The following is a 12,683-nucleotide window of genomic DNA, read 5'->3' on the forward strand; positions in this document are numbered from 1 at the left end:
TGTTAGATGCAAACACTTACAATATGCAGTTATGCATCTATCCTAGCAAAGAGTAGATGCTTACCAGTTCGGGATCCGTTGTGTACCTCCCGAACTCCCTCACAGCCTCGCACACATAGTATCCACAATACACAGAACCGGCAGGTTGCTTGTGGCATGTATAGTGTGTGCGCATCGCCATTTTTTTTCTTATCAGGGGGGGTGTTCTCCTCCTTTGGACACGTAGTGCCTGTAAGACCTGTTTTTTTAGAAAAAGAAAAGAAATAAGTAGTTTTATACGTATGCAAGATTCAGCATGAAGTCGAAGTGTAGGATAATAACGATTTTGCTAACATGTTGAGGATGCCCTCGAATTCCTTATAAGTATCCGGATGGAAATCAGCGGAGTCTAATACTAGAGTACGTCCTTTCTTTGGCTTGATCATAAATACAATCCAATGATTTCTGCAAAAATATCATATATGATTTGTTAGTCAGATATTCAAAGGAAGTGCATGTTATACCAAATCATTGAGACTACACTAACCGAAATTATATGGTGCCCATATGACATCCCTGTCTTGTCACTCTTGAAACTGATTCGATATGTACGTAGCAACTATCGAAATGATTTTTCTATGTTCTTGCTTCCGCACTTCATTTATTTCCTTGCGCGAATTACAGTTTTTGAAATCATCGTGGTTGTCTTCCCAAAACATTGGCCCTTTATGGTGCTTCTCAGCAATAGCTATAAGAAATATTTATAGAAATTCTAGGATCAACCCATATAGAAATTATTTCTAAGACTAATAATTCCCAAAACAATCACAATTCTAAAAAGAATGTTCCAACAATCACTACAAATATAATAAATTTTGAATTTTGCCTCAGATATGTTGCATTTCATTTGACCTTGAACTTGAAGGAAAAGAAACATCACAAGTAGGTGCAAAAAGGGGTTTATAGCAGTCATGAAACCATGTGAGACACCCAGCCCAATCATATTATGATCACAACTGAGTTGTTGTTTGGGCATGGATATCTCACATGGTTTGATGACGACCATAACAAATTTATGTATACAATAGAAGCTCAAGGTCATCATATGTTACCCAGCATCAAAACTGAGTACAAATTGATATCTTCACACGCATTGACATAAAATAATTTGACACATTTACAAAGAACTAAAATCAGAAACATTTATTTTGCCTCAGATATTTTGCATTTCACATGACCTTGAGCAAAAAGGTGCTCATGGTAGTCATGAAACCGTGGGACACACCCAGCCCAATCACAACTGAGTTGTTGCTTGGGCATGGATGTGTCCCACGGTTCGATGGCAACCATAACAAGTTCAACTATATGACATAAGCTCAAGGTCAACATATGTTACCTAGCGTCAAAACTGGGTACAAATTGATATCTTCACAGGCATTGGCATAAAATCATTTGACATGTCTACAAATAACTAAAATCATAGGCCTTTATCACTAATTTATATCTATGTCTAATGAGGTGTCTAATGAGGTAATATCACTATTATTCTAAAACTTAGTACAAATAAATAAATAACTATAAGAATTATTTCTTATAATTCTAGGATCAACATATACAAAAATTATTTCATACACTAATAAATAACTCTAGGAATTATTTCTAAGGCAAACAAATAACTCTAGGAATTATTTCTAAAATAAATAAATAATTCTAGGAATTATTTATAAGACAAATAAATAACTCTAGGAATTATTTCTTAAAATTCTAGGATATATTTATAAACAGATATATATATATAGAAATTATTTGTTATAATAACAAATAACTATATAAATAAATTAGCTAACATATATATAGAAATTATTTACTAAATAATACATTAGCTAACCTAGGCGGTGGCGCGGGCTCAACAGAGCGTCTCGGCGGCGGAGTGGTCGGCGCGTCGGGGTCCTCGGCGCGCAGGCTCCGCGGAGGAGGACGGCGCAGCTCGGCGGTGGACGAGAATGGCACGGCGGGGGGGGGGGGGGGGCTCGGTGGCGCGGGCTCGGCGCAGGAGGACGGCTCAGCTCGGCAGCAGAGAGGACGGTGCTGCTCGACGGTGGAGGATGGCTCGACGGCGGCGGCGGAGGAGGGCTCGGCGCAGGAGGACGGCTCAGCTCGGCAGCAGAGAGGACGGTGCTGCTCGACGGTGGAGGATGGCTCGACGGCGGCGGCGTAGATCCAGGTGGTGGCAGGGTCGCTGAAGAGGACGGCGGCGCGGCGGACCGGACAGGGCGGCGGTGGTGGATTGGATCCGGCGCGCGTAGAGCTTGAGGACGCGGCGGATAGTGGAGGGCGTGCAGAGAGCTCGAGGACACGGCGGCGGCGCGCGGAAGAGGAGGACGGTGGCGGCGCGGGCTCGGGTCCAAAATTTGGCAGCCTAGCAGCGTCCGTTTGCTCCCTCCGCGAATGTGGCTAAGTCCTGGGACGCCACTGTATTATATCGGGTTTCGATTTCCAAGGGCGGGTGACGCCACCACCCGCCCCTGGAAATGATCTGTAGGGGCGGGTGACGCCAACACCCGCACCTGGAAATCGGTTTCCAGGGGCGGGTGGTGGCGTCACCCGCCCCTACAGATCATTTCCAGGGGCGGGTGGTGGCATCACCCGCCCCTGGAAATCATTTTCAATTATCTCTGAAAATAGTTTTATGTCCAAATGAGTAGCAAATCTCATCCAAAAAATATGAAACTTTAACCCTAGCATTATTGACACAAATAAAACAAAACAAAAGTATGTGAACAGTCTTTTGAGAATATATTATAGTTTGTAGTGTATAAATCACATTGTAGGCCTCTCACTACTATAACATCATGCCAATCTTTGAGATTTTCACATCCTCATGGAAAAGATAAACTGAAATAACACTTTAATATTTTTTTGTGTTCTACTGCTCAAACAATGATAGGGTTAAATTTTCAAATTTTTTTGATCTGTTTTGCTATTTTTAAGTAAATAATTGAATATTTCAAAGAAAATTGAAAATTATTACTAGGGGCGGGTGGTAGTGTCACCCACCCCTAGAAAAGCCTTAGCAAGGGTGGGTGGTGGGGTCACCCGCCCTTAGTAATGTATTTGTAGGGGCGGGTTTCTTTTTTACCTGCCCCTGGAAATATTTTTCAATTTTTTCTGAAAATAGTTTTATGTCCAAATGAGTAGCAAATCTCATTAAAAAATATGAAAATTTAACCCTAGCATTGTTGACACAAATAAAACAAATGAAAAATATGTGTACAGTCTTTTGACAATATATTATAGTTTGTAGTGTATAAATCACATTGTAGGCCTCTCACTACCATAACATCAAACCAATCTTTTAGATTTTCACATCCTCATAGAAAAGATACACTGAAATAACACTTTAATATTTTTTTCGTGTTCCACTGCTCAAAACAATGATAGGGTTAAATTTTCAAGTTTTTTGATCTGTTTTGCTATTTTTAAGTAAATAATTGAATATTTCGAAGAAAATTGAAAATTATTACTAGGGGCGGGTGGTAGTGTCAACCGCCCCTAGAAAATACTTAGCAAGGGCGGGTGGTGGGGTCACATATTTGAATAAATACACATATTTGAACAGCGTATCGATATGGCAAGTGGTGGCTTTGGTCATGGTATGCCGCGTCAGGATTATGACCCGCCCCAGGCTCATAATCCTGGCATCACTTTCAGCAGAGTCAACAGGACTAGACCAAGGCGATGTTCTCAACAGAACAATACAGCTCCAGGCATAGTAAGAATCATTTCTTTGTCTATAATCCACAATATTTGATCTCAGTAAAAAAATAATTATTAATGTTTATTTACATTGCCTCTAATGCAGCGTATCGATTTGTTTAAATGGCTTACAAAGGTTCTACAATACCTAGGTGGTTCACCTCTTCAGGTGGTAACCACAGAACACCAACAATTCAAGAAATTGACAATCTCTTTCGAGATACCATCTGGACAAGATGTAGGTACCATGATTCAAATAGTCGCCAGTGGGAGAGAATCAACAGTTCAGATGACTTATGAAAGAAGAGCCATAGAAGCCTGCCTTTTGGAACTTTAGAATTATGGTTATCTGATTCCAGATTTGTCATGGTTCAAAATCAAAGCACTTCAACAGAATCACCAAGATATTGTTGCCCTTTGTGTGACTCTTTCACGAGAAAATATATATGACATAGTAAGTGAATTTTGTTATTTTTAAAAATTATGATAGTTTCTTTGATTGCACAAAGTAGTTAATTATATTTGCATTCCATCTCCATTGCAGGATATATTTGGTAACACTTTTATGGCAATGAGCTTAGAAGAAATTTTATGTCAAGCCGCTGAGCAGTTGGGTTATTATCCGACTGAGTCCAGACCAGCATATACAAGGGAAGGGCTCTACCAGAGTTCTTATGAGTTTCGAACTATGCCAGATCCTACCGCGGAACCAATGTTCACCGTCTACGGAAAAACACTTCCTCGTAGAAGCGAAGCAAAGGACAACTGTCTTATCCGTGCATTGATTTTCATTGACGATGCCCTGGGGTACAAGATTGGTGATCTTAACTATGTTCAGTACATGTTGCTTCGTAATAATATTCCTTAGAAGATGTAGTAGGCATCCAATTGAACTTTTGCAACATGTATTCGCTATGAGTTTTCATGCATGTATTCTGTCGCTAGGTAATGTAGGCTATGAATTTGTTAAGTCTACTATCTCTAAGTGTGAGTTTCTGAGATTGATATTTTCCTTGTTCTAGGTTGTATTAAATTTGAAGAAAATAAGGAAACTTTTTCAAAAATCATGGAGAAAAATACATCAACATATAGTTCATTAACAGGTATGGTATTCAGAATACAAGAGAAAAAGACGATTACATGCAATCCGATTTTAAATAACTACTGATTTAACCGGTTACAATTCTCGATTCACCATCCTTGCATGCCCATGGCTTGTCATCTTTTCTTAAACTTGCTTCTATAATTTTCATCTTTTGGGGCAGGTCTGTGAAGAGGTTCATTTCATTGAACTGATTATAATCTTCCACATCGTTGATACCATCAACCCCGATGATATCTTGTTTTGCTGGGACAGCAACATGTTTTCCTTTCTTTGCGGGGTCAGCTACATACAGAACATGTGCGACCTGTGAAGCAAGTACCCATGGGTCATCTTTGTAACAAATATTAATGAGGTCAACAATCGTGAGTCCATAGCCATCCACCTCAACACCTCTAGGGTGTTTGACCCAACGACACCGAAAAAACCGGAATTTGTATATTGAAACCATAGTGCACTTCCCATATATCATCTATGACACCATAGTAAGTTATACTTTGGTCTGTTCTCTCGTCCAAGGCTTCAATACGGACACCACTGTTCTGGGATACAGTCTTCTTGTCCTTTACGGCAGTATAAAATAAATATCCATTAATATCGTACCCTTGCCACGATGTGACCTGGCTTGAGGGACATGCTGCTAATCTTTTAATCATTTGTTCTTCCAAGATCTCCCCATCTGGTAGATCTAGGTCCTTCAACCATGCAATCAATCGATGATTGTGATCTCTCATGATCCAATCATCCGAGCGGCCATTAGATTCGGCACGAATTATGCTCAAGTGTTCATTGAGTAAAGGTGTCATTATCGCGAGATGCTGCAAGATGCTATAATGTGCTTGTTGTACTCCTTTAAAATCCTTGTTAATAAATGTTTTCCTCCCAACTGTCCCAACCCCTTCCAACCTCCCAAAAAAGCGTGGAACGGGCAAACCAATGGATATTTTATCATTTGGGTAACCAAGGCAACACTCGATTACTTCCTCAGTACTGTATCCCTCGATCATGGAACCCTCAGGGTTTGCACGATTTAGTACGTACCGGTTTAGAATGGACATGAAACGCTCGTACGTCCACATTTCGTGAAGGTAAAGTGGGCCAAGTGCACGTATTTGGTCGACCATGTGAATCGTTAAGTGCTCTGTTATATCAAAAAAATTGAGAGGGAAACACATCTCGAGTTGTGCCATAGTCTCCCCAATAAATTCTTGGAGATCATTCAATTCATCTTCGTTGATCACCTTTTGAGAAATTTTGTTGAAGAAATAATACATCCGAGTGATTACCATCTTCACGAATACTGGCTTGATCACTCTTATTGCAATAGGGAGGAACACCGTCAGCAAAACATGACAATCGTGACAGTTATAGCTGCATAGAGATACATCTTTCATGGAGACTAGTTTCTTTATGTTGGATGAAAAACAACTTGGGACTCTGACCCCCTGTAAGCTCTCGCACATTGGCTTCTTCTCATCATGCGTCAAGTTGTATAAAGCCGGCGAAAGTTCATATCTTCCATTTCCTTTATCTATAGGGTGAAGATCCTCCCTTATATTCATGGCTACTAGGTCTTGACGTGACTTTAAGTATCCTTTGTCTTTGCTGATGTCTCCAGAAGGAGCCCAATAGTGTTACCAAACACATTCTTCTTCAAGTGCATACCATCGATTGCATGGCGGACTTCAAGATCACCCCAATAAGGCAAGTACTTGTAGAAAATAGACTGTTTTTTGAATGGTACGACTTCGATTGGCGTCTTATCTCTATTTTTCTTCTTTCCATCTTTTGTCACCTTCCCATAGCTAACCTGGATGGTCCTCACCATTCTGAAAATATAGTGCCCGTCTATTTTTACTGGAACAGAATGTAATTCAGCCTTGCCATCAAAGAAGGTGTAGAACTTCTTACTTCGGTATCGATGTCCTTCCACCAAGAAGCTTCTATGGCCAAGGTAAACTAACTTTCTAGAACCTTCCAGGAAAGATGATACGGTCTCATCCACACAGACCGTGCATCCTGTCCTACCTTTGACATGTCCCGAAAGGATAAATAGAGCCTGGTAATCATGGATGGTGGTGAAGATAATAGCTCTGAGATTAAAGGTCTGTCGTGTGAAGCCGCCAAACATATCGATACCCTCCTTCCAAAGAGTTTCCATCTCTTGCATCAGAGGCTCAAGGAAAACATCAATATCGATGCCAGGATGCTTGGGTCCTTGTATAAGGATGGACAATAGAAGATATTTCCTCTTCTGGCACAACCATGTAGGAAGGTTGTACATCATCAAGATCACCGGCCAAGTGCTGTGAGTGCAAGTCCTGTCACCAAATGGATTCATTTCGTCCGTACTCAACGCAAACCTAACGTTCCTTGGGTCCTTTCCAAATTCCAGATAATAATGCTCATCGAATTTCTTCCACTGCCGAGCGTCAGCTGGATGTCGAAGCTTTCTATCACTCTTCTTGCGCTTCTCTGAATCCCACCAACGCATCAGCTCAGCATCCTTTGGGTTGAAGAAGAAACGTCTTAGGCGGTCGGCAACCGGGAGGTACCACATAACCATCGCCGAAATTCGCCTCTGCTTCTCAGAGATGCCTAAAGTAGTATCTGGTGTCTCTGCAACACTATTCGCTGCACCCTTCCTCTTCCTTTTGTTCCTGTCTCCTGGACCTTGATTATCGCTGCCACAATAATCAGCATTATTTTTGTACCTATTTGCAGAACATACAGGGTATTTCTCCAAGTCTTTGAAAGCATCCCCACAATACAAAATATAATGATTTGGGCATGCATGAATTCTTTCCACACCCATTGTGAACGGGCTGACAAGCTTCTTTGCTCGATATGTGTTCGCAGGGACTTTATTTGGCTTCGGAAGCAACCAGGCCAACATACTCAGGAGATCATTGAAACTACTGTCTGACCAGCTGTGCTTAGCCTTCAAGGTTAACAGCTCAAGTACAAAACGAAGAATGGTCCAGTGTTTCGGACATCCTTTAGACCGCTCATATATATTTTCCTCTACTGATTTTTTCACCGTCTCGAAGTTTTCTAACCCCTTAGCACTACCAACCAACAACTCCACTTTAGTGTGACGCAACAACTGGCTCAGAAAATCACCATCATCAAGTTCATCGCTATCATTGTCACTACCGAGATCTATTGGACTCCCGTCGACACCATCAAAATGACCACCACCAAGACCTTCATCCTCATAGCCAGCATCATCAAAGGCATCAAACAATATATTAAACTCAGGCTCTTGCATTATTTCATCCATTGAATTCTCTCTCTGAGGTTGTTCTACTTCACCATGCTTATTCCAGATTATGTAGTTGTCTACAAAACCACTCATCAACACATGCGATCTAATTATAGTTGTGTCGCTGAATACACTCAAATTTTTGCAGGTTTTGCATGGGCAATGTATCATCTGTGTCTTATCAATTCTTGCATGGTTTTCTGTAGCTTGAATGAATTTATTAACTTCTCCTCGAAAATATGCATCCGTCCTTCGTGCTTTGTACATCCAAGTTCTATCCATCTCTAAACACTAACAATAGAAAAACAATACATGATTCAAACAAATTAAAACAAGCTCTTAAATAAGCATAAATATTGGAAAAATACAATTTTCATATCTTGCATGTGTATAGATATATGAGGGAAATCATATCATTTCCTCTCTCCTCCATAATTTTTGGAAATATGTTCACATCTAAATGAGGCTAAAACTTAAAGATTAGGCCCAAATAATTACCTAATCATGTGCTCCAAAAAGTTAAAGCAATTCGTGGCTTCAATGTTAAATCCACCTAATTTAGATCTACATCTAGCTAGAGGAATGAGAGCTCAATTTGACCATTAAAATTAGCCCAAAAGCTTAGAAAAAACATAGAATTAGGTGCTACTTACCTCCTAGAGCCTCCAACTTCAAGGAAATCGAGTTTAAAACCTTCCCTCCCCTATTTATGATGCATGGAATTTTCGGACAGCACCTCCCCTGAGATAGCACTGTTCTGTCAGGAGGAGGAAGAAGGGGCGCGCTCAGATATTTATTGCGCTTTCCAGGGGGCGGGTGGCATTACCAGCCGCCCCTAGAAATGGTTTTCCAAGGGCGGGTAGTGCCACCAGCCGCCCCTGAAAACGGGGCGCATTTCCAGGGGCGGATGATAGTACCGGCCGCCCCTGGAAATCGTATCTTCAAGGGCCGGTGATGGCACCAGCCGCCCTTGAAAATGAGAGCTATTTTCAGGGGCGGGTGGTGCCGTCACCCACCCCTGAAGATGCATTTCTAGGGGCGGGCGAGATGCTACAGTACCACAGCTCCTGTTGTAGGAGCGGGGTACATTTGCACCTGCCTCTGAAAAAAAACAGGGCGTCCCTGGAAATCATTTCTGTAGTAGTGCTTGAAACATCAGAAAAATGGCAAACTACTGATGGATCCTTGTTGTGTTGGCGCAGGAAGCTGAAGCGTGCTGCTGAAGAGTGTGATGACACACTGCATCGATAAAAGCATAGAGTCCTAGAAAAGGAGCAGATGGAACAGGAGGTGAGGAATTCCCCCATTCCTAACCGGATTGTGCATGCTACCAAGTCGTTTGCTCTCTCAATATTTTACCACGACAAAGGAATGTTGACCAGATCCATTGTTCAAAGATTTGAGTGGTTTGCAGATGGAGCCACTGAGTTTCTGAGATTCATAGAGCTTGGTGGCACACCACATTGTCACGTGACCTTCCACTCCCTTGTAAAGCACCTTTTTGCAGGCAAGGAACTACATCATAAAATTGTCCGGGGAAAGGAGTATCCATCTTTTCTATTATGGTTGGTGCCGTTCAGGACTGCAGAGCATGGAATAGAGGTTAGCCTGATATTTGTACACAAAGATAGTAATGCACCAGAGGGCAACTTCTTCTTTGGTATGATGCTACAGGTTTCAGAGAGTACCGATATAGTTGGGATGACAATTAAGTGCTTGCAGTTGTTTCCCCTTCATTTTAAATCCACCGTTGAAATTATTAGGAAAGAATTTACTCAGCTACCTACACATGACTTCTTATGGGTACCATATGTTGATTTATGGCAACAATGAGAGGCTTGTCGTTTTGGTGGGGGCAGCTGTATTGTGTTGGGCTATTTGGAGATGCCGTAATGATATTATTTTTAACAAAACCAAGTATTCATCATTTATGTAGGCTGTTTTCAGGGGGACCTACTGGTTGCGCTTATGGGCGCAACTGCAGCATAAAGATACGATAAAGGTGATGTTCCGAAAGGCAATTCTTGCATTGGAGGTCGTCGCCTTGGAGATAGCCAATCATGGGTGGAAGCATAACCTTAGAATTGGTTTAGATGATTTTCCCTTTGTTCATGAAAGGAATCGGATGCTCGTAGCCCAAGAGTGGGAGGGGGTGAATTATGCAAACTAAAAACCTTAACCTCAAGCTTCAACTAATTTGCACAAAACATAAACTATATCATGCTATCTAGATGTGCAACTAGGTTTTTCTAGTGTGAAAACCCTCATCCCAAAAGAGTTATGCAACCTATAGCCAATCCTACAAAATTCTACTCTATGAAAGTAAAGGCACACAAGATTGCAATAAGTAAATGCGGAAGCTTAAAGGAGGGATGAGAGAAAGCAAACTCTTTGACACGAGGATTTATCCCGTGGTTCGGTTAGTCACAAAGGCACACCTACATCCATATTGTTGAAGCACTCACAAAGAGTATTGCTTCTCGGCCACCAAGTCTCTTCCGTGAACACAATCACAGTTACCTTGGCCCCGGATTCCACTAAGGAGCTTCTCCACCAAGGAATGGGGTCTCCACGTCCCCCGCACAAAGATTGTCGACGCCACTCCACACCAAGCCGGTGTAGGAATATGGGGTAGCAAAAACAAAAATTTTCTAGCATATAAACCAGGATTACTGCAGTTATAGATCACGGGATTACCACTAGACATGCGGTTGCGGAACTTCTGTAGCGCGTCGGTGTAGTGCAGATGGAAGCCGGCAGTGCAGTTGCGTGAACCTCCTCACGAACGGCTCGTCCTTGTGCAGCAAGCGCAGCACCTCCACGAAGTCCACACGTACGGGTAGAAGCTTCGCACTCCGGATTGCTAGATCCGCGAGAACGAACTAGGGCTAGATGCACGAGGAAGAGGAACAGGGAGGGGCGCTACTGCAGCGTGCCGTTTTCTGTGCATGGTACTGTTCATCCACGTGAATAGTAGCCAGGGTTAGGGTTTTTAGGCGCCCCCTCCTCTATTTATATAGCCACTTAGGTGGGCTGCCTTGGGCCCCACCTTGGGTGCCCCATTTTGGCCTAAATGGCCTATTAGTGCACCTAAGCCCAGTCTAATTCGAATCTCATCCTTATCAGGCTTCTTTCCCTTATGTGTGTGACCCTATGGGCTCACATGCGAATAGACATGGCCCGAGTACTCTTACTCGGCCCAATAGTAGACAGTGGCCTCTAGCAAGATATGTCAACTCCTATACGCACACAAAGATCATATCAGACGAGCCGCCACAATATAATATACATGTTGTTCCCTTTGCCTCACGATATTTGGTCTAGCTTAAAGCCGACCACTCTTTCTCGATCCTGTGATTCGGAATCCTTGATCAACTCTTAACCCCAGCATGGCCATGCATTTCCTGATCCGAATCACTCGAGGGGCCCAGAGATATCTGTCTCTTGTAGAGAGGGGCAAATCCCATCTTGACCGACTATGTCTCACAGCATGACCGACTATGTCTCACAGCATGCTTCTTGACAGACCCGAAAGCCACCTTTATGACTACCCTGTTACGGTGCAGCGTTTGATGGCTCCTAAGTAAGTCGGTTCACATCTTGAGTACATACGACGATCTCAGGTCTTAGGACACAGCGTACAAATTGTGTAATGAGAAGTCATCATCTCGTGTTGGGTCAGTTCAGTCTCATGTCTCACATGAGCCCACATTATTAGTTTGACATCCCCATGTCCATGACTTGTGAAACGTAGTCAATCAACTAATACATGTGCTAGTCTAATATTCATTTGTGTCCTCACATGAACTCCGACTAGGAACATTTTAGAATATTCATACAAGTATAGAGTTTCACAAATACTTCACATAAGCATTAATCAATACAAGTTGTCATCCATGAATATTCAAGGTACACTTTATTAACCATGAATACAAGGAAATATGATTGCCTCTAGGGCATATTTCCAACAGCCGGAGGGTCGTTTACGTTGCCGGCGAGTCACCAAGACTCCAAGGATGGCCGGCTCACTGAGTACAATCTTGAGCTGCTCTCAAGCATAGCACACAAGGCACACAACCTTGCTATCACACTCAAACATGGGCTATCCTAGTACTCTCACTTACAAGGATGCGCTAAACCTAAAGGATTTGATCACTAAGCACTTGGGTTGGCTTGGAGGTGTTCTTCAATGTGTCTAGGGTCTCTCTGAACTCCAGCAAGCTTCAGATGACAGGGGGAACCCATATATATAGCCCTCCAAGCTGTTTAGAGCCGTTAATCACCTTTCTGCATAGGGCGTCGGATAATCCGACGTGGCTCTGAGATAGGCGTCGGATCATCCGACCCCACTAGGATTCCCCTGATAGCCGTTACTCTACTGACGTCATTTATCCGACTTGTTCATCCGACGTTGTGCATCTTGCTTGGTCGGATTATCCGGTGTCAATAGAGATTTGAATTCCAAAGCCAACGGCCACTGATCATTGATCCGACTATTGCTCCGACGCTCTAAATCCCTCACGTTGGATCATCCGATCCTGAAGCAAATTTTCTAACTCGAGGAACAGGCTCTCTGGTACA

General features: G+C 42.5%; 1 long non-coding RNA gene across 1 annotated transcript; it reads left to right on the forward strand.

Moving 5' to 3' along the window:
- Positions 1-3,297: 3,297 nt before the first annotated feature.
- LOC120658666 lies at positions 3,298-4,740 on the forward strand. The gene is made up of 2 exons (XR_005668803.1): positions 3,298-4,189; positions 4,280-4,740. It is a non-coding gene; the product is annotated as an uncharacterized LOC120658666 (long non-coding RNA).
- Positions 4,741-12,683: the final 7,943 nt, after the last annotated feature.

Source organism: Panicum virgatum, chromosome 2N (assembly GCF_016808335.1).
Source record: "Panicum virgatum strain AP13 chromosome 2N, P.virgatum_v5, whole genome shotgun sequence".
NCBI lineage: Eukaryota > Viridiplantae > Streptophyta > Magnoliopsida > Poales > Poaceae > Panicum > Panicum virgatum.